The sequence below is a fragment of the Canis lupus genome, chromosome 20, assembly GCF_048164855.1.
Source record: "Canis lupus baileyi chromosome 20, mCanLup2.hap1, whole genome shotgun sequence".
In the NCBI taxonomy this organism is placed as follows: domain Eukaryota; kingdom Metazoa; phylum Chordata; class Mammalia; order Carnivora; family Canidae; genus Canis; species Canis lupus.
This window is the reverse complement of record NC_132857.1, coordinates 56,843,949-56,866,043: the sequence shown is the minus strand read 5'-3', so window position 1 is coordinate 56,866,043 and position 22,095 is coordinate 56,843,949. Positions and strand designations below refer to the sequence as shown.

At 38.4% G+C, this 22,095-nt stretch overlaps 1 long non-coding RNA gene across 2 annotated transcripts in view; it reads right to left on the bottom strand.

The window, feature by feature from the left end:
• LOC140612146 (uncharacterized) overlaps positions 1 to 22,095 on the bottom strand; it is a 115,721-nt gene that overhangs the window by 74,110 nt on the left and 19,516 nt on the right. For both annotated transcript variants that reach the window (XR_012013460.1, XR_012013459.1), the window contains exon 2: positions 10,834 to 10,967. This is a non-coding gene — a long non-coding RNA (uncharacterized lncRNA). The remainder of the gene's footprint in view (positions 1 to 10,833; positions 10,968 to 22,095) is intronic.

The following is a 22,095-nucleotide window of genomic DNA, read 5'->3' as shown; positions in this document are numbered from 1 at the left end:
TCTGTTGCCATCACTAGTTATACCCGGTTAGAATCAGAGTTTGCAGTACATAAAGTTTCTGACTCATGTACCAGGGTGAGGGAAAAGGCATTGCTACAAAAGCAATCATTGCAATGACTGTTCTGCGAATTAAGTCTTTTTCTAAGTAAATGGGATTTAGTTTTGGGGAAATAAAATTTCTTCCTTGTTAAATATCCTATTGGCTGAACTCCATTCTCCTCTTCGGTTCAGGATGTTATCTCTGAGAATGTAGAGGGGAGAGGATGCTCTCTCTAGGTCTCCCTTACATTTATTATCTGTAACACCTCGTACCGTATTTTAGGAGAGCCAGGGGCAAAGTCAATGGAGCCAATACTGTTTCCCTCCTAGATCTGAAGGTCACAAAGGAACCCAGCAAGCTTCTGTAGTTTCTGCTTCCACAGTGAAATGGAAGCCTGGTTCAGAGGTGATAAAGCAAATACTAGGTGTCTTAAGTCTTTTTTGATGTCACACTCCGTTGCACAGGACAGCCATATAACAACCTTCTATCCAGGAGGTTAGCACACAGTGATGGTGGCTTTGTTTCTCTGTTACTAATGATACCACCTGTGTCTTTAGAAACACTTGTTCTCATTCCTGCAAGGTCCCTAGATGTTGCCAAGATATTTTAGGTAAGCCTTCATGCCTGCTCTCACAAGCAAGAGAACATTACATGTAGCTGGGAAGATCCCCTATCTAAAATGATAATAATAAAAACAACAATACTAATGACGGTGATGATGACAGTAATAATGATGATGCGGTGATGATAAAGCAGAGCTAAATGAGCCTCAACCGAACTGGTGTTTGCAGAAATGGTAAACTATTGACATCCTTTTATGTCTATGACCATTGGTTGCTATCCACAAGGGATTTACTTTTTGTGGCTCAAGGAAGAGTTTTATGTATGGCAATGCAAGGGACTCTAGGAAACAGAAGAGAAGGGAGCAATGATGGGAGGCTGGTTAGGATAACGTCTATGCCTGGGCTGCCCTAGGAACTGGGTATGGACTTTTATGGAAAGAGGGTTTAGGCTACAGACTGAAGAAATTTTATCCTTCAAAGACTTTGTATTGGCACAAATAGTATTCTGGCAAAGGCATTGCAAGGAACTTCCCTTCCTTCCTTTATAATTTGTGAAATCTGGGTACTCTTCGCTCTAAGTCCCAGATGCAGGAGAAGGCACATGACCCAAACTTGGGTCTCTTCTTGGTCATGTCGATTAATTCACAAGCAAGCCAAAGAGACATAGTATAAGCCTTTGGTTGGAACAAGAAGTAAATAGAAGCTTTTTTTTTTTTTTTTTTTTTGACATAGGGCTTAGATGCTTTAATCCTGAAATTACGGGCCCACCATATGGAAAAGCCCAACTGAGAATGAAGTCTCCAGAGAGAAAAGTAGGGCAAGGATGTGAAGAGTCAGAGGCCTGTTGCCACTCCTTGAGTCTTCATGCACAGCTGTTTCTGAAGCCAAACACTGATCACTTCTGTTCTATGAACTAATACATTCTTTTTTTATATGAGCGATTTTCTGTGGGCTTCCTTTACTTGTGATGGGGTTCAGGATTATTCTATCCCAAAATACAGTATTTTGGCATATAAAATATCTGAAGCTGAAGGAATTTTTTTTTTTTTAATGGCAGAAACAGAGAGGTCACTCTGAGCCCCCCACTCTTGGCCTTCTTTCCTGAAACAGATCATAAAACTCCCATGTGAGAGCTGCCCTCCCTGTATCAGGAGAAGGAAAGATATTCTTATCACCAGAGACAAGGAGTTTGGGGCCAAGATTCTTTACAAACAAACCTTTATTAAGCTAACCCTTATCTTCCTTGCTACTTCTTTACCATTCACTACCCCTGGCCCCAAACCCTCTGTCTTGTCAATTCTTCCTAAATTTATTGTTTCTTTGTTTGGAAGGCATAAAAACTTTTTACCCTGGTCACGTCTTCAGATCTTCATTATCGTGTGATGGCTTCATGTACATGTAGGAATTCAATGAAATTTGTATGCTTTTCTCCTATTAATCTGTTTTTATCATTTTAACTTTCAGACCAAGACAGGGAATCTGAGAGGGTCAAGGATAACCTTTTCCTCCCCTAAAGTTCCAACTCAAAAAGTCCCAACTACTACCCAATTCCCTTTCTCTATCACTCCAGCCCACATTATACTTTGGGCTCAAAACGGGTATCGGTGGAGGCTGGACTTAATGGAGTAACGTGGTGTGCCCATGGGGTCACTGGCAGCAGAAGTAGTGGTGAAGGACGTTGATGAGATGCAAGAACACCTGTGGACATGTTTCTCAGCTCAATGCCATCATCCTGGGGTTTTCCAGCAGTAACTGTGGTATTGAAGGAGGACACAGAGAATGTGTCCAGCAAGTAGAACTCAGGCATGAATTAATATAAATGGGACCTCAGTTATTTCATAGGTTCTCTGTTGGAACTGAGAATAAATAGATGGGGATTAATCATTCCTCCTACGTGCCCATTCATTTCTCTCCTACAGAAGAGGAACTAGCTCACCTTAGGGTTTAAAGCTATCTCCGCTGCACAGAAGCCAGGAGCCTATCTTTCTGATGTTTGAGGACTCCTCTACCGCTCTCTGTGACAGTGGAAGCTAAATTCACTGCAGATGCTATTATGGAGTAAAAGGAAGTATTAATGGGTTCTAGGGTTATTTATTCAGGTAACCCTGTCTCTACTGAAGTTACATGCAATAGTTCTAAATAAAATAACTTATGGAGGTCAAGATCTTGAATGGAATGAACATGCAGAGCTTCTTTCAAGGGCATTTTACCTCTAGGTCAGGACTTCTGAAGATTACTTAAAAAACATCTGAAGTTTAAAAAAGATGCAATTTTAATTATGCTTAAAAGTATTTTTGATAAATAATTTGAACAAAAATCCTGCTCTGAAAAAAAAAAAAAATCCTGCTCTGATAGAGGAACATCAAAATTGACGTTACTGATATTGCTACTCAAGCACTAACAAATAGAGTTAAGCCCATGATCAAAGAAATAAAGGGCAGGGCCAGGGGCCCTCCTGTCCTTGCACTGGTCCCTTCCAAGGCTCACTGAGGATCTTTAGCCACGTATTTATGTAGTCATTGGTTTTGTTATATTTGTAAATTGAGATGCTCTGTTTTTTAAAGAGGGCCTACAAACTACGGAAACTTTGGGTCCACGGAAACTGCCTCTGCCCCTCTGAGAAAGGCTGCTCTTTGGAGCACCGCTCTGATGCAGGAGGTCTGCTTGCTCAGGACAGGCACAGCCCTTGGCAGATGGCTTGGTCTTACACAACCAGTTCAGCATCCTCTTGGCTTCAGTTTTTTTCCATCTCCAAAATGGGAATGCTAGGGCAGATAATGTGTATGTTCCCTTTCAGTCCTAATATTCTATGATTTGAGGTGAGCTATTTCATATCCTCTGTGAGCTAAGAATAGTGTGAGTAAAGAGAGGGAGAAAGGAAAGTCGGTTTTTAAAAGTCTTTCTGTCTCCACTGCTCTCCTACCTCAATCTTCACTGTTCACATCATAGAAGCAGTGGTTTGAAAAATGCCTAGAGTGAGGGGAGGGAGATTTGTTCACTAATCTCAGAGCCTGTGCTAGAGGGGCAGGGATCCTTGGGAGACTTCTCCAGGAACAAAGGAGCTGGTAAGTGCCTTTCTCTCCCCACCCCACTAGTTTAGACACTGGGACATCTTCTGGAACCAGTGCAGCACCAACACTCACTAACTTACTAACAGTGCACTCCACCCCCATTTTCTACCGCAGATGTTCCCTGTCCAGCCAGGCCTCAGTTCCTGCTCCCCTCCTCCAGCAGACAAACCTTGCTAACACCATGTACCCTGTCCCCCTGTTCTTCCAAGACCTGCCCCTCCAATCTGCTCTTGGCCAGAGCCCATCCAAAGTGGTGCTGTAAGCCTGGCTGGGTAATAGTAGCCATGACAGGGGCCAGCACCACTCCACAGTTGACTCCTGCTCTGGGGAGAGGGGGAACATAACCACACATACCAGTCTGACCACAGTCCTAGTAGTGGGCTGGGGGCAGACATCTGGTCTGACTGTAGGCCCTGTGCACCAATGAAAGCCGCTCAGGGGACCACACAGGAAAAGCACTCTGCAGTTCGGTGCTGCCCAGTCTGACAACTCAATCACAAGGTGGCCCCCACACTGGCCCACTAACACATGGACCAAACTCTGCTCATAACAGGCAAAGAAAGCCATTGAAGATGACCAGACTGAAGGCACAAGTGGCTCAGCCACAACAGTAGGGCACATATAACACAGACAGGAGACACCCCTGAAGTGCCAGTTCTGGTGAACAGGGGACACTATAGGGCACTACAGGGCCTCTTCTTCATAAGGCCACTATTTTCAAGAGCAAGAGACATAGCTGACCTTCCTAACACGTGGAAATAGACACAAAGAGAAAAAGTGAAGAGACAGAGGAATATGTCCCAAATGAAAGAACAGGACAACTCACAGTAGGAGATGAAGAGATTCACACCAGGAATTCAAGAATAATGCAATATTAGTAAATGTACTAAAATATTTCCCCACATTGCCATATCAAAAGAGGAAGTAGATCATATACTTGGATTATAAAAAGACATTTAATAAAATTTAACTTTCATTATTGAATTTTAAAATAAGGAATAAAATATGAATGTAATGATGACTTCGGTCCCTTCTTTAAAAGTTTGCAAACTAGAGGTGCCTGGATGGCTCAGTCAGTTAAGCATCAGACTATTGATTTTGGTTGAGGTCACCATCTCAGAGTTCTGAGCCTGAGGCCCTCTTTGGGCTCCAAGCTGGGCATGGAGCCTGCTTAGAATTCTCTCTCTCTCTCTCTCTCTGTTTGTCTCCTGCTCTCACTTTCTCTCTCTCTCTCAAACAAAAAAGAAAGTTTGCAAACTAAAATCCAACATCAGGTTGAATGGTAAAATACTAGGAAAAGTTCAACTGAGGTAAGAAACAAGTCAGAAGTGTTCACTAACCTCATTTTTATCAAATTTTTTCTAGAAATGCTAAGCAACACAATTTATAAAGAGGAAAAATAAATAGTAGAGACAGGTTAAAAAGATAAAAGAATAATTTTCTGTAGCTAATGTGATAGTATACTTGCAAAGATAAGGAAAACAATTAGAAAACTATGGTGCACAATAAACCCTTAAGTGCATGGACTTATACATTTAATAAAGCCTTAGTAATAATATTTGTGCATAATAAAAGCAATTAGTTTGAAAATTTAATGGTGGGAAATTATTTTATTTTTAAAGAGACAAAAATAATGAATACACAGGAATAAACTTAGTGAATAGGCATCATCTAAAAAACAATAATAGCAACTATGGGACTTAAGAAAATTTGAATAAGAGAACAACATTGTCTCAGGTGCTTATCTTTTTAAAATGTTATTATAAACTTGTTAGTTTCCTTAAAATTATATAGAAGTTTAATAGAATCCTATTTTATTTATTTATTTATTTATTTATTTATTGATTGATTGATTTATTTATTTATATTTTTATTTTATTTATTTATTCATGAGACAGAGAGAGAGGCAGAGACCCAGGCAGAGGGAGAAGCAGGCTCCATGTGGGGAGCCCAATGCGGGACTCGATCCCGGGACCCCAGGATCATGACCTGAGCCAAAGGCAGATGCTCAACCACTGAGCCCTGTGGGCATCCCTAGAATCCTATTTTAAACTTTACCAGATTATTTTTTGCTTCCTAGGAAATACAAATCTGAAGGTTGTTAATCGTAAAATAAACCTTCACCAGTAACTAGAAATATCTGAGGAAAAAATAAGAATAGTGAAAGGAAATAAGCCCACCCAAATTAAAACATATTATAGTATTAAAGCAATTAAAACGGTTTGCAATAATAACGAATAGACTGAGAGATCAGTGGAAATAAAACAGAAACCACAAAATACATAAAAGTTGATATAATCAAGGAAACATTTCCAATTTGTGATGGGGAAAAAAGGAATATTCAATAAACAGGTAACCAATGGGGGAAAATTGTATTCTCTCCCAATTTCTTGATCGAAAATCAAGCTATAGGAATCAAAGAATTGAGCATAAGTAAATGATTTATAAAAACAATAGAATAAAATATAGGGAAAATTTTTAAATATGCAATTTGAGAGTAGGAAAAAACTTCCTCAACGTTATATCACAAACCAGAAGCAATAATAATACAGATTGACAAAATCAAACATTTTGGATGGGAAAATATTTAATAAAGTCAAAAGACAAACCAGGAAAATTATTTGAAACACATACAATAAAAGGTTAGTTTTCTTACTATTTATTAAATTTCAGTAAATGGTGGGATGCCCAGGGGGCTCAGTGGTTGAGTGTCTGCCTTGCATGACCCCCGGGGTCCTGGGATCGAGTCCCACATCGGGCTCCCTGCAGGGAGCATGCTTCTCCCTCTGCCTGGGTCTCTGCCTCTCTCTGTATGCCTCTCATGAATGAATCAATAAAATCTTTAAAAAAAGAAAGGTAAAAAAGTAAATTTCACTAAATAGTAATATTAAAAGGGAAACAAAAAAATAAAAACGTTAGCTAGGAACATAAATAGATATTTCACTGCCCAAATGACTTTTAAATAGATTTTTAAAAAAGGTCAACCACACTCATAATTAAGACAATGTGGAATAAAATGACAAATGAGATTTGGGAACCTGTCAGATTGACAGAGGTGAAAGCATTAGACACTGTATAGTTGATAAGACAATTGGGAAATGGAAACACATTGTTGCTGTAAGTAGAATTTTCATGATCTCTTTGAAAGACAATTTGTTAATATTTATTAAATTAACTATTCCTATATCCTTTATCCCAGGCATTTACACACATTTTTATGAAATAATATAAAGATGCTTATTGTGGCATTTTATCTAGGAGCAAGCAAACAAAAAAAAAAACATGAAAGAGCCAACCAAACGAACCAAAGTAGAAAGCAATACGTCAACTTAAACATATGAAGCAAATGACTTACAGCCCGTCCACATAATGGAATATCGTGTGTGGTTAAATAAGTTAGGTGGATCTATCACATACCGATATGTAATAATTGCAAAGGGGGAAAAAGGAGCAGAAGAATGTGTATAGATTAAATATGCAAAAAAGAAAAGAAACTGTACATACGTATGTATGTATACACGCCCAACACTACACACGCACATGTATGTGCTTGTAAATGCGAAAGGAACTTACTTACACCCCTGATTGTCCCAAAAGAAGTTACTGGAGAAGCTGAAACAGAGGTTCAGGGTTAGGCAATATGATTTTTGCTGAATTTCATTCCACAGAAAGTTTGGAAATGTTCATGAATTACTTGTTCATTTGAAAGGTCAAGCGACAAATTGCCCTTAGTTACTTAGAGCCACTGTTCCTGCACAGCCTCCCATAAGTGGATGTCCCAAGTCTCCTTACATGGAGGGAGTTTTGCATTTGTAGCTGCAGAACCCAGGCTCTACCAATGGATAGTCTTTCCTCCTTTATCGAATATTAGTTGACCATAAAGTTCAGGGTCCACTTCTGGATTCTCTATTCTGTTCCACTGATCTATGCGTCTGTTTTTGTGCCAGTACCACACTGTCTTGATGACCACAGCTTTGTAGTACAACCTGAAATCTGGCATTCTGATGCCCCCAGATATGGTTTTCTTTTTTAAAATTCCCCTGGCTATTCGGGGTCTTTTCTGATTCCACACAAATCTTAAAATAATTTGTTCTAACTCTCTGAAGAAAGTCCATGGTATTTTGATAGGGATTGCATTAAACGTGTACATTGCCCTGGGTAACATTGACATTTTCACAATATTAATTCTGCCAATCCATGAGCATGGAATATTTTTCCATCTCTTTGTGTCTTCCTCAATTTCTTTCAGAAGTGTTCTATAGTTTTGAGGATATAGATCCTTTACATCTTTGGTTAGGTTTATTCCTAGGTATCTTATGCTTTTGGGTGCAATTGTAAATGGGATTGACTCCTTAATTTCTCTTTCTTCAGTCTCATTGTTAGTGTATAGAAATGCCATTGATTTCTGAGCATTGATTTTGTATCCTGCCACGCTACCGAATTGCTGTATGAGTTCTAGCAATCTTGGGGTGGAGACTTTTGGGTTTTCTATGTAGAGTATCATGTCATCGGCGAAGAGGGAGAGTTTGACTTCTTCTTTGCCAATTTGAATGCCTTTAATGTCTTTTTGTTGTCTGATTGCTGAGGCTAGGACTTCCAGTACTATGTTGAACAGCAGTGGTGAGAGTGGACATCCCTGTCTTCTTCCTGATCTTAGGGGAAAGGCTCCCAGTGCTTCCCCATTGAGAATGATACTTGCTATGGGCTTTTCATAGATGGCTTTTAAGATATCGAGGAATGTTCCCTCTATCCCTACACTCTGAAGAGTTTTGATCAGGAATGGATGCTGTATTTTGTCAAATGCTTTCTCTGCATCTAATGAGAGGATCATATGGTTCTTGGTTTTTCTCTTGCTGATATGATGAATCACATTGATTGTTTTACGGGTGTTGAACCAGCCTTGTGTCCCAGGGATAAATCCTACTTGGTCATGGTGAATAATTTTCTTAATGTACTGTTGGATCCTATTGGCCAGTATCTTGTTGAGAATTTTTGCATCCATGTTCATCAGGGATATTGGTCTGTAATTCTCCTTTTTGGTGGGGTCTTTGTCTGGTTTTGGAATTAAGGTGATGCTGGCCTCATAGAACGAATTTGGAAGTACTCCATCTCTTTCTATCTTTCCAAACAGCTTTAGGAGAATAGGTATGGTTTCTTCTTTAAATGTTTGATAAAATTCCCCAGGGAAGCCATCTGGCCCTGGACTCTTGTGTCTTGGGAGGTTTTTGATGACTGCTTCAATTTCCTCCCTCTTCAATAAATGGTGCTGGGAAAATTGGACATCCACATGCAGAAGAATGAAACTAGACCACTCTCTTGCACCAGACACAAAGATAAACTCAAAATGGATGAAAGATCTAAATGTGAGACAAGATTCCATCAAAATCCTAGAGAAGAACACAGGCAACACCCTTTTTGAACTCGGCCACAGTAACTTCTTGCAAGATACATCCACGAAGGCAAAAGAAACAAAAGCAAAAATGAACTATTGGGACTTCATCAAGATAAGAAGCTTTTGCACAGCAAAGGATACAGTCAACAAAACTCAAAGACAACCTACAGAATGGGAGAAGATATTTGCAAATGACGTATCAGATAAAGGGCTAGTTTCCAAGATCTATAAAGAACTTATTAAACTCAACACCAAAGAAACAAACAATCCAATCATGAAATGGGCGAAAGACATGAACAGAAATCTCACAGAGGAAGACCTAGACATGGCCAACATGCATATGAGAAAATGCTCTGCATCACTTGCCATCAGGGAAATACAAATCAAAACCACAATGAGATACCACCTCACACCAGTGAGAATGGGGCAAATTAACAAGGCAGGAAACCACAAATGTTGGAGAGGATGCGGAGAAAAGGGAACCCTCTTACACTGTTGGTGGGAATGTGAACTGGTGCAGCCACTCTGGAAAGCTGTGTGGAGGTTCCTCAAACAGTTAAAAATAGACCTGCCCTACGACCCAGCAATTGCACTGTTGGGGATTTACCCCAAAGATACAAATGCAATGAAACGCCGGGACACCTGCACCCCGATGTTTATAGCAGCAATGGCCACGATAGCCAAACTGTGGAAGGAGCCTCGGTGTCCAACGAAAGATGAATGGATAAAGAAGATGTGGTTTATGTATACAATGGAATATTACTCAGCTATTAGAAATGACAAATACCCACCATTTGCTTCAACGTGGATGGAACTGGAGGGTATTATGCTGAGTGAAGTAAGTCAGTCGGAGAAGGACAAACATTATATGTTCTCATTCATTTGGGGAATATAAATAATAGTGAAAGGGAATATAAGGGAAGGGAGAAGAAATGTGTGGGAAATATCAGAAAGGGAGACAGAACGTAAAGACTGCTAACTCTGGGAAACGAACTAGGGGTGGTAGAAGGGGAGAAGGGCGGGGGGTGGGAGTGAATGGGTGACGGGCACTGGGGGTTATTCTGTATGTTAGTAAATTGAACACCAATAAAAAATAAATTAAAAAAAAAAAAAAGAACCCAGGCTCTAGTGCGACTTAGTCAAATTAGGGCCACAGAAGACTACGTAAGTGAGCAAGTTATTATTCTCCGAGACAAATGCTAAATATAAGGACGTGAATTCTTATTGTCTGAGAAGGATGACTGCCCGATTTTCAAAACCTCGAGTTATGCCCTTCTTGGCCACTGTGCTGGATTAAACTGTGCCCCAAACAAAGGTAGGTTGAATTCCTAACTCGTGGTACCTTCTGCATGTGACCTTATCTTGGAAATAGGGTCTTTGCAGCTGTATAAGGTAGGATGAGGTCACTGGGGTCTTCTCCAATCTAATGACTGGTATCCTTATAGGAAGAGGGAACTCGACACAGTTACACACAAAAGGAAGGAGGAGGAGGATGTGAGGATGGAGGCAGAGAGTGGGGTGCGCTGCCACAAACCCAGGGATGCCCAGGATCGCTGGCCACCGCCAGCAGCTGGAAGGGGCCAGGGAGCACGCTTCCCTGCAGGGAGGGAGGGAGCACGGCCTGCTGCCACCCTGATGGCAGGCTTCTCGCCTCCAGAACCGTGAGAGAATATATTCCAGTTGCTTTAAGCCACCCACTTTGCAGAAACTCCTGATGGCAGCCTTTGGAATTGAATCCCGGCATCTTTAATAAACTGAAACACTTACACATATTTCTTCTCAGTAATTGCTGCTCTGCGTTCGCTCTGATGTGTCTTGAATGCAATGTTATAGAGTGAATCACTCTTGAGCCCATCTTATGTCTCCATGTTCTAATTGAGATTATGTTCCTCATCAAATATCTAATGAAAAATGAAAAATAAAAATTAAGTATTGTCTATATGTGATAAAATATATATACAATAATAGTAAATCTTTTTTTTCCTGTTAAAAAAAACAAAAATTATTTAAAATACCATAAAAGGGACAGGAATGTAATAAAAATATCAACAGACAAAGAATTTTTAACAAACCACCCAGTTTATATCTGGCTTATAAAAATATAACCTAACTTTGACCTAAATTACTGTGATAAATTCGTTTCAAAATAACTAATACCTTTTCCTTTTCTCACAATTGAGAAACACTTTGAAAGGATAATTTGGATGTTTTAAATCTCAAGATAAAACTTCCCCATTTGGGGAACCAGAAACTAGTGTTTTTTTTTCATAGAAGAAAATCTTCCGTCATTTGTAAATTAAAAAAAAAAAATCATTTCATTTACCTTAGTTATACAGAGGTAAAATAATTTTCCAGTCAAGCTCATTCATTAGGGGAAAAAAATGATAGGTAGCTTAAACCTCAGGGCTGCTATTGACCAGCTGTGTGACTTTGGGCAAGTTAGTCTATACACGTTTTCTTTTACATTTAAATTATTTTCATTAAATCTCGCTGTTGTTTCATAATATAAACAGATATGCTTTAGAAAGTCCTCCTATTGACAGTTGAATTCCTTTTTGAGAACAAGCACAGAACAATCAAGTTTTAAATATATTGTTTCAAATTACCCCAGAATAGAACACAACATATAAATGTACAAATGGGAACAGAGGGGAAATGGCTGCAGTGTGTAGACCATTAAGACCGTCCTCCATCAAAAAACACTTTCAACGAAATGGTCATGCTCCTGCTCTCTCTGCCTGGGGCAGCAAGCAGAATAGTATCTTGGCTGGACGGGGCAATGGAGCTAACAAAATCTTGGAAGAACCGATCCACAGAAATGAAGATGGTCTGGGATCTTGCACAAAGTAGGCCTGTACAATAATTATGAATGCACATAATTATTAGTTTTCTCAACTCTATTTCACAATCAACCTTAAAAAGGGCATGTTTTATTTTTCTCTCTATTTCAAATATTAGCTAAGAGACTGATTGGCTCGTGGTGGAATGGGGAGTTATCGGCTTCAAATGAACCATGTACTGTTCATTGTGGATTTGCATTAGTGATTAGACCATCATATACCTATGCAGGAGCAGATGCTAAACAGTATCCCAGTGCTTCCAGTGCATTCCTGAAATGTAGGGAACTTGAAAGGGGTCTGGAGCACTTAGGTCTCTAGCTGTACTTCTTAAAAAAAGAAAGAAAGTGAGAGAGGGAAGGAAGGAAGGAAGGAAGGAAGGAAGGAAGGAAGGAAGGAAGGAAGGAAGGAAAGGAAAGGAAGGGAGGGAGAGAGGGAGGAAAAATAGTGACCAAATCCCCAACACTTTTTGAATTTTGGCAAAATTGTAGGTCAAATGGAGATTAGACTATTGAGGGCATTTCACTATATCCAGAAGAACAGGATTACGTAGACTTTAGGCTCATCGCTTTACCTGAGGTCTAGAAATTTCCCTTTACATGTCCCCCATTGGAGAACCTCCTGCATCAACTCCAGAGACAGATTTTGCTTCACCCCTCCTGTTTTATCCACTCAACACACAACCCCCACTGGCATGTGTGGGGAGGAACTAAAGGGAAAGACAGGGTGATGTATTTTACGAGACTCCTGTGGACATGCTCTGATGCGAACGCACCCCAGACCATCAGCAACACATGCTGGACAGCTGCTCTGAGCGCACACACCCAGGGTAGGTGTTAACACGCATCGCATGGTGTAGGCATGGACTCACAGCAGTTGTAAACATGTGGGAATGGCACAGGAGCCGGGAAGGGGGCAGGCTTTCACTCTAGCGTGCACAAAGCAAAGTTTGGTTCGTGACAAATGCCAAAAAACCTCCCCAAAAGTGTGCTGCTTTTCCTTGATAATCTCAGTTCCTTTCTCCTCCTTGGACAAGCCTAATTTGCTCTAGTTGTAGGTTACAGCTTTCATTTCCCTCTGGGAGGCAACTCAGTGCATCTTAAATTCCATTTCCATACATCCTTGGCTGGTTTGAGATCCCAGATGTAGAGAAGTTAAGAGGGGAGAAGGGCAGGGAGGAAGGAGGAAGTTCTCTTTCCATGCAGAACGACAGGAACACAGTTTGGGTTGGGGACTGATGGGAGAGAAGGAGCACTGTTGCAGGACTTATTCTTGCTCATTTGCTTTGTACTTGCCCTTGCTCTGCTCCGGGCATTGATTCTCAACTGGCAAGTTGTCCGAGAATGGGAGCCCATGAGATCTTGTGCAAAAGCCAATATTGCTGAAAGGAAGGGAGGAGACGAGAGAAGAGCATTAAGCTCCTCAAGCATTTTAATTTTTCCACTATGATATATTTATTAGACTATTTTGAGAAGGGATTGATTCTTCTTTTTAGGTGAACTTGTCTCTACAGATGTAAAAAGGGGATTGGTAAGACATTAGGGGCTCAGTATTAACAGCCTGGCCACTTAATCTGATTCTCATAATATGTAGCCATTTCTGTGCCTCTCACCACCATTCTGTCTTTCTTTTTCCCCAATTCTGTGCACCAGGTTTTAGAACTGTGCTGTTTCCCTGGGCCCTGTTCTGTATATCTAGTCTGATTATCTTCTTCTGAGGCTTCACGTCCTGCTCTGCCCTGGCCTGGCCCTTCCAGGTCTCGAATCCTTAACCATAGACCAGTGGCCGAAACTCTACTTTTGCACTGAAAGAAGGTAAGGCAGGCAGGAGGGCCAACCACCTTACAGATTTCTAGTATTTGCTATCTGTGCCCCGACAGCAGCAACTGCAACTGAGATAACCCATTTTGGCCTGAATATTTGTCCCTCTTCTGGGCAGACTTACAGCTGGATCAGCTCCTCTTATCCTTTCTCCCATTCCACTTTCTGTTCTGTCTCCAAACCCAGCCTTTCTGATTCCAGACCTGCTTCTGCTGTTAACATTGAAGACACAGTTCCTCACCTGAGTAACTATTGTATTAAGGGACCCAATTTTTTTTTGCTTTCTAAAAGTCCTTCCTGCGTGTAAGAAACAAGAACAAAACTCAAAAAAGTGTTAATAGGACAAGCATTTGGGATGAAAATATTATGTCATAAAGATTTCACAAAGATTTGCAGACCTCAAAGAGATTGCATCCATGAAAACACAGATATTATAAATTGTATTTAGCAGATCGATTTTTGGAATGGCCACATCTGTTTCTGGAACAGAGTGAGAAACAGATGTGAGAGCATCCAGTGAAACTGAGACAGGAAGCTTGTCAAATGTGAAAACTGAGCAAGCTCTCCGAATCCAGAAATCAGAGCAACAAAAGGGTGATAAATCCAAAGAAGCTCTTGATAAAGCCGTGCAGTCATTTTAGGGGCGCATTTGGTACCAAGATATAAGAATGTTATCAATGGACATGATTTTAGCAGATGCTAAACGGGTCTCATTAAACTCTTTTAGGTTCATTATGAATGAGTAATAAAAGAGGACATTTGATTTAGGGCTCTGAAGACACATGTTTTACATAAGGAAATGTGTTCTATTCGTGCAGCTCCCAAGTTCTCCTCTTCTTGGTTGTCAGTGACCCAAGAAAATGTGGAGATAGTCTCTGTACTTAGGTGTGAGGAGTATGGTGCCATCTGTCTCCCAGGGACACTTTTGCCTGATTTCAGAGCCTCTGTCAAAGGTTTGTGGAAGGTCATGAAAGGAGTCTCTGTAGTCGACATGTAAGAAAGCACACAGGAAAGAAGCAATTCTGTGGATAAATGAGCCACATGTGTCTCCACTGAGTCACACGAAGTCTCAGGCGTCTGTCCAAGTTCAGTATCCCCAAGGACCTACTCTGAAGCTTTTCCCTGTATTTTTCTCAGAGGTTCATGGAAAACTGTCAGAATTAGTGATTATGTAAAAGTTTCTCTAGAGCCTGAAACCATGGAAGAGGCCTCGCTTCCTTTCATGCTCCGGGAGAAGAAAGGAAAAGGAGCAGAAACTGTGCACGTCACTGTATTTCTATTTTGATTCTATTCCCACAAATGGACATGGCATAGTCAGAGCTATTTTCTGGGGATGTGGTTCTAGCAAATGCTCATCTTTGCATACTGAGAAAAAGTGTGTGGATTCACTTGGACGTAGACATTTACATAGGGATTTCTGGGTCCTACGGGAGTTCTATTTTTAATTTCTTGAGGAGTCCATACTGGTGTCCATAATGGTTGCACCAGTTTACATGCCCATCAGTAGTACACGAGGATTCTGTTTTTCTCTACGCCCACCCCAGTGAGTGTCATCTTTCTTTTTGATGGCTATTTTTAATAATAGCCATCCCAACAGGTACAAGATGATATTTCATTGCAGTTCTGATTTGCATTTCCCTGATGCTTAGTGATGGTGTATTCCTTTTCACATACATGTTAGCTGTCTGTATGTCTCCTTTGAAAAATAATCTATTGAGGCACTCTGCCCATTTTTTGATTGATTGATTGATTGATTTGCGGTTGAGTTGTATGAGTTCCTTCTATATTTTGGATATCAATCCTTCATCAGGTATAGGATTTGCAAATATTTTCTCTCATTCCATAGGTTATCTTTTTTAGTTTATTCATTTTTTCCTTTGCTGTGCACAAGCTTTTTAGATTCATTTGTTTGTTTTTGCTTTGGTTGCTTGTACTTTTGGTGTCATATCCAAAAATAATGGCCAATGCCAATGTCAGTGAATTTTTCCCCCATGTTTTTTTACAGGGGTTTTATGGTATGAGGTCTTACATTTAAGTATTTTTAATCCACTTAAAATTAATCTTTTTATTTATGGGGTACTTTCAACATGCATTCCAACCTTGATTTTTCAACACCAAGCCTAGCTAAAAGAAGAGTCTGCCTGCTGTGAAGTTGTTTAGGGCTTATAACATCCTATGTCAACATTTTAAAGACTATCATGCGGACATAAAGGAAATACACAAAGTTGATCACACTCAGTTACACCAAGGAAAGAGATTTGGAAAAAAGTTTGGAGTATTCCAATAAAACAAGAAAATCTTTATTTGGACACATATGGGTACTTTATTTCTTTACCTTTCAATTTATCTTTTAAAGAAATTAGAGAAAATACAGAGAAAAAGTTATATGAAATAGAAGCAATACATAGGAGCAATAAAATCAATAGAAGTTATTCTGATTTCAAAAAGTAAGCTGTGACAAAATATATTTTTTTCCAAATCATACCAAAAGAAGTAGCTTATTAAGAGGAAATAATGACATTTGAGAAGAAGAATTAAAGAGGTTCTTGGATTATTTGATAATTCCGTTGGAGAAGAGGAGGGAACCATATGAACACATTTTGAAAAGCTTCAAATTTTTGATTTGACAAAAAAGACATCAACAAAGATGATGTAATACTTATAACACCATAAAAATAAGGACACTCGTGACAAAGCTGATTAATGAATATTATCATTTGAAATAGTATTCATGATTAGTTACTGCACAGGAAAAGTTTTGAACTTCCTACTTGTTTCTACTTGTCCAAGATAATAATGGTGTAAAGGTTTTCCCCAAATTTGACAGCAATCTGAAAAACAACATTAACAATGTGGAGTCATGAAGCTAAAACTTATCTAAGCTATCAGTGAAAACAAAATTGACCATGTTGAAGGATAAATTGAGTTATCCATTTTATTTTTTATTTTTTTAGAAAATTAGATTGTTTTCTGGTCCTCTCTCTTACCAAGTCTGGAAGTCCTGTCCCATCTCAGGCCTCAGAAAGAGACAGTACTAGACATAGTCATACTCATCTCAGCAGAGGCCATGACAGCAGTTTGCATCAGGACATCTCAGTTTGGATTTGTTTTCCCAAGTACATCCACTTTGCATCTACCTGGCTAAGAAGACTGGCTAACATGGTGCCTCCTGGAAAGAAGGAAAGATCTACTTCATGCCAAATTTTATTTCAGCCACAGGATGCAAAATGTTATTTCTCCTGCATTTATAATTTGTAATTCTCTAACTCTACTCCGTCTATGCAATAGAAAAACAATACTGGCAGCTTTAAAAGAGTAGTTTGTCCCTGGTTCACAGTCCAACTATTTTTATGAATATCAATACAAGTAAACATTGCATTCTGGGCTCAGTAGTGGGTTGGATAATGCTCTTCAGATTTCAGTTTCATTGCACTCTTGGCTAACTTCTGGCCGGGTCTGCATGACTCCACCGAAGGTTTATTTCTGTCGTGGTCAGATGTTTTGCACTCACCCAATAACTGGCAAATATCTGAGTCAACAAGAGCAAAACAGAACTTGTAGAGGAGAGCTGTCTAAAAACAAAACCCCATTGAGTCACCTCAGCTAGGTCTGGGGCTCATTTTACAGACCATTTGCCCTTGGGAGAAATTCACCATATACAGACACTGTGCAGTCCTTTGGCTTTACCTCACTTTCTATACTGAAGGAAGTGCAAAATGGCTAAGGTCTCTTGGAATGTTAGGCTTATTTCAGATATTTGCCTAAACCATTAGAACTGTTTTCATGCTTTCAAAAATAGTCACATCAGACTTTGGTTTTTCAGGGGCAAGGGAGATGCCCATTTAAGAAAATATTTATTTGGAAAAATTTCTAAATAATGTAAATAGTAATAGGTAACACACAGAGCATTCATACTGTGCCACACACTGTTACAAGCATAAGAGATGTATTAAATCACTTGACTGTTATAATAACCATGAGTAGTAACTGTTTTCTATTTTATAGATAAGACATAGAGAACTTAAGGAACTCACTCAACATCACATAGTAAGTGGCATCAAAGCATAATTTTTTAAAGGTAAAGAAACAACTCCCAAATACATATTGAGAACATATAAATGATGTATTTAGTTCATGAATAAGGAATCTGGTAAAATAGTTCAGTGGATTCAAAAAAGAATCTAATAAACAGTTTTATAGTCACTCAGGGAAAGCATGAAAAAGCTGACATAAGTTTGCTAAATTAGAGACAAACTGATTTATGTCTTATAAAACAATAAATCCATTACTTTGGGGTTGTGTTCTCTACCTCACAGAAATCATTTGCTGCTCTACTAGATCTACACTCTGACATTTAAGTCAGAAAATCTCAAACTGTGGTCCACAGACTTTTGGGGAGACTGAGCATTTTTCAGGGGCCCACAAAATCAAAACTACTTTTATAATAATAATGACATAATATTTGCCATTTTTTGGTATATTAACATTTTCATTGATGCGAAAACAATGGTAGGTAAAATTGATAGTACTAAATTGATGAGTAGCTATTAAGCTCTTGACCACCAGATATTCACAGATTTAAAAAAAATAACAGTTATGTGTAAGATGTCCTTGACATAACAGTAACAACCATTAAATTTATTAAATGTCAACCTTTGAGTACATTTCTTTTTAATATCCTTTGTGACAAAATAGGAAGTACACATAAAGCAATTCTGCTGCCTGATAAAATGCCACGGAAGTCTTAAGGAAGCATATTTTTGCAATATATTGTGCTATTAACCAAACTAGCTAATTTTTTCATGGAGTGTCACTTTATTTGGGAAAAAAAAGAGTAAATAAATTATTGCTATTCTGACCTGAATATTTCATAGGGATTTTCTCAAATATAAATAGAGCAATGATAACTGCTCAACTAATAATATTTATTGACTTGATAAATTTGAAGCTTTCAAAAGAAAAGCAAAGCTGGACCCATTACAATTCCAGACTTCAGGTTATATTACAAAACAGTAGTAATCAAAATAGTATGGTACTGGCACAAAAATAGACACATGCATCAATAAAACAGAAGAGAAAACCCAGAAAGGAACCTACAACTATATGGTCAGTTAATCTTCAACAAAGCAGGAAAGAATCTCCAATGGGAAAAAGGCAGTCTCTTTAACAAAAGGTATTGGGAAAACTGGACAGGAGCATGCAGAAGAGTAAAACTGAACCATTTTCTTACACCAAACACAAAAATAAATTCAAAATAGATTAAAGACTTAAGTGTGAGACCTGAAACCATTAAAATCCTAGAAGGGAACACAGACAATAACTTTTTTGACATCAGCCATAGCAACTTCTTTCTAGATAGTTCTCCTGAGATAAGGGAACCAAAGGCAAAAATAAACTATTGGGATTACAACAAAATAAAAAGCCTCTGCACAACAAAGGAAATAATAGACAAAACTAAAAGGTAGCCTATAAAATGGGAAAAATTATTTGCAAATGACATATCAGATAAAGGGTTAGTATCCAAAATATATAAAGAACTTAAAACTCAACACCCCAAAATGAATAATCCAATTAAAAAATGGGGAGAAGACATGAATGGATATTTTCCAAAGAAGACATATAGATGGCCAACAGACACATGAAAAGATACTTGACATTACTGATCATTAGGGAAATGCAAATCAAAACTATAATGAAGTATCATGTCACACCTGTCAGAATGTCTAAAATTAATAACACAAGAAACAAGAGGTGCTGGCAAGTATGTGGAGAAAAAGGAACCCTCTTGCACTGTTGGTAGGAATGCAAACTGAGGCAGCTACTATGGAAAAAAGTATGGAAGGTCCTCAAAAATTAAAAATAGAACTACCTTGTGACCCAGGAATCACATTACTTGTTATTTACCCAAAGAACACAAAAATATAAATTCAAAGTGATACGTGCATCCTGATATTTACAGCAACACTTGGAAACAGCCCATGTGTCCATTGATTGATGAATGGATAAAGAAGATGTAACACACACACATACACACACACACACACACACACACACTGGAATATTACTCAACCACAAAAAAGAATGAAATCTTGCCATTTGCAATGACATGGATGGAGCTAGGGAGTATTATGCTAAGAGAAATAAGTTGGAAAAAGACAAATATATGATTTTTACGTGTGTAATTTAAGAAACAAAATAAATAAGCAAAGGGAAAAAAGAGAGACAGAGGCAAAACAAGAAAAAGATTAACTATAGTGAACAAACTGATGGTTTCCAAAAGGGAGGTGAGTGGGGATGGGTTAAATAGGTGATGGAAATTAAGGAGTGCACTTGTCATGATGAGTACTGGGTATTGTATGGAAGTGTTGAATAACTATATTGTACACCTGAAACTAATATTGCATTATATGTTAAATAACTGTAATTTACATAAAAACTTGAAAAGAAAAAAAATCAGAACTTTCAAGCTAAAATTAGAATTTTTGAAGAAGTGCATCTGCACCTGTGAGTTTGATGGTTTCCTGATATTTCAAAGCTTTTCTTATAAGATCAATGTTGATATTAATTGATGTAATTTTTTGATATCATATAAAAATGTATTAACATTTGGAATATGTACAGAATTCAGTGAACCATTATTTTTCAATGAGAATGCATCATGTTACAAACTATGCATGGAGAAATAATCCACTTAAATTACAAAATATACCAGTGCACTTTAACTTAATGGAGTACAAAAAGTTTACTGATGTGCTTTCAGATTCCACATTGCACCTAACCTTTAAAAACAACTTCTACAGAGTTTTGGTGTCCCAACAGAGGAGAATATCCATAATTGTCAGAAAATGATTTTCAAGACTTCCTTTTCCAGTTATATAGGTGTATGATGCCAAATTTTCTTTACATACTTCAAACAAAACAATAGATAGGAACAGGTTAAAGACAGAAGAAAGTATGGATTTCATTCTTCTATTTGGCCAAAAATTCAAGTACAAAAATGTAAACAATGCCATTCTTCTCACTTAACTTTTTTGTTTGGGAAAATACAGATTTTTAAGAATGTTTTTTTCTGTTAGCATGTAACCAGCTTCTTGTTCTTTTTTCTCATTCTTCTTCTTACTATTATTATCACTTTACATGAACTAATAAATACTTTAAAATTTTCTACTTCAAATTTATAATAAGATAAATATCCATAGATATACCTACACAAACGAAAGTTATTTGCCTCTGCCATAATTTATTAAAATGTAAAGGTCCTGGGACCCAAAGTTTGAGAGCAGCCCCTCTAAGTTGTAAATCAAAGTACATGCCCTGGTTAATTAAATAATCCTTGGTTGGGCCTTTCAGACAATGCTCCATATGACACTGAGAAATCATTGTGATTCTTTTGCCTTATTTCCTATAATTATTATATGTAATAATTACATGATTATTCATAATGGTAGTGGAGCCAAAATTAGAATTCAGGCAGTCTGGCTTTGGAGTCTGTGCTCTTTGCCACTAAGTCATACTATACGTAGAGGAAACATGTAAATACCAATGAGTAGAATCATCAAACTCAAATAGAAAATGTTGCTGTCCTGGAAAACAGAGCAAACAGAAAGGTAAGTTTAAAAAATAGGACAGATCTCACCCAGAGGTTGAAACTTACCATGGAACCAATGAGTCACTTTGGACTGATTAAGTTTTGAAAGCTCTGGAATTTTAAAAATCTTATTAAGTAAATCCACTAATAGAACACTAACTGGTGATTCAACCCCAAATAAAGAAATTCTATTAACATTCAAGTTTTCTCTTTGATGGTAGCAATAGAGTTCTCAGAAATGTTCAAAGGTAGCAGAGGGCCCTGATAAGAAGCATTTTCCCACCCAAAGATCTTTATTTTAATAGCAGAGAAGAATAGATGCTTAAAGGGAGTGGTATTCACTTGAAGAAGTGTGAAAGCTTTTTTCCAGTTTTGTGGGGTTGTCCTGCGCTACGGCAATGGGATGGGGACAGATTGGTGGGAGACTAATCCTTCTTGACCTTTTCAGTGTTAAGCCTACAACCTAAAAATGATAATGAACCGCACTGAACATGTGTTAACATCTGAACATACAGATCACCAAATTTCTTGGCTTTTTAAGTGGAATTAACATATAGACAACTGTTGATCATGAAATGGTCTCCTTTTACACAAAGGCAAAGCCAGAGTATTTGACACTGAAGCCTCTACTCAGATTAGTGAATTCTACGCCCCCCTTCCTCCCAGGGGGTGTTCAAAGAAGAAAAGACTTCCTGCAGGCTGTACATTCTCAAGATTATTGAGCTTTGCTAAGAAACAAAAAGATCCAGGATGTTATCAATTTAGTCATCAAAATAAAAACAAC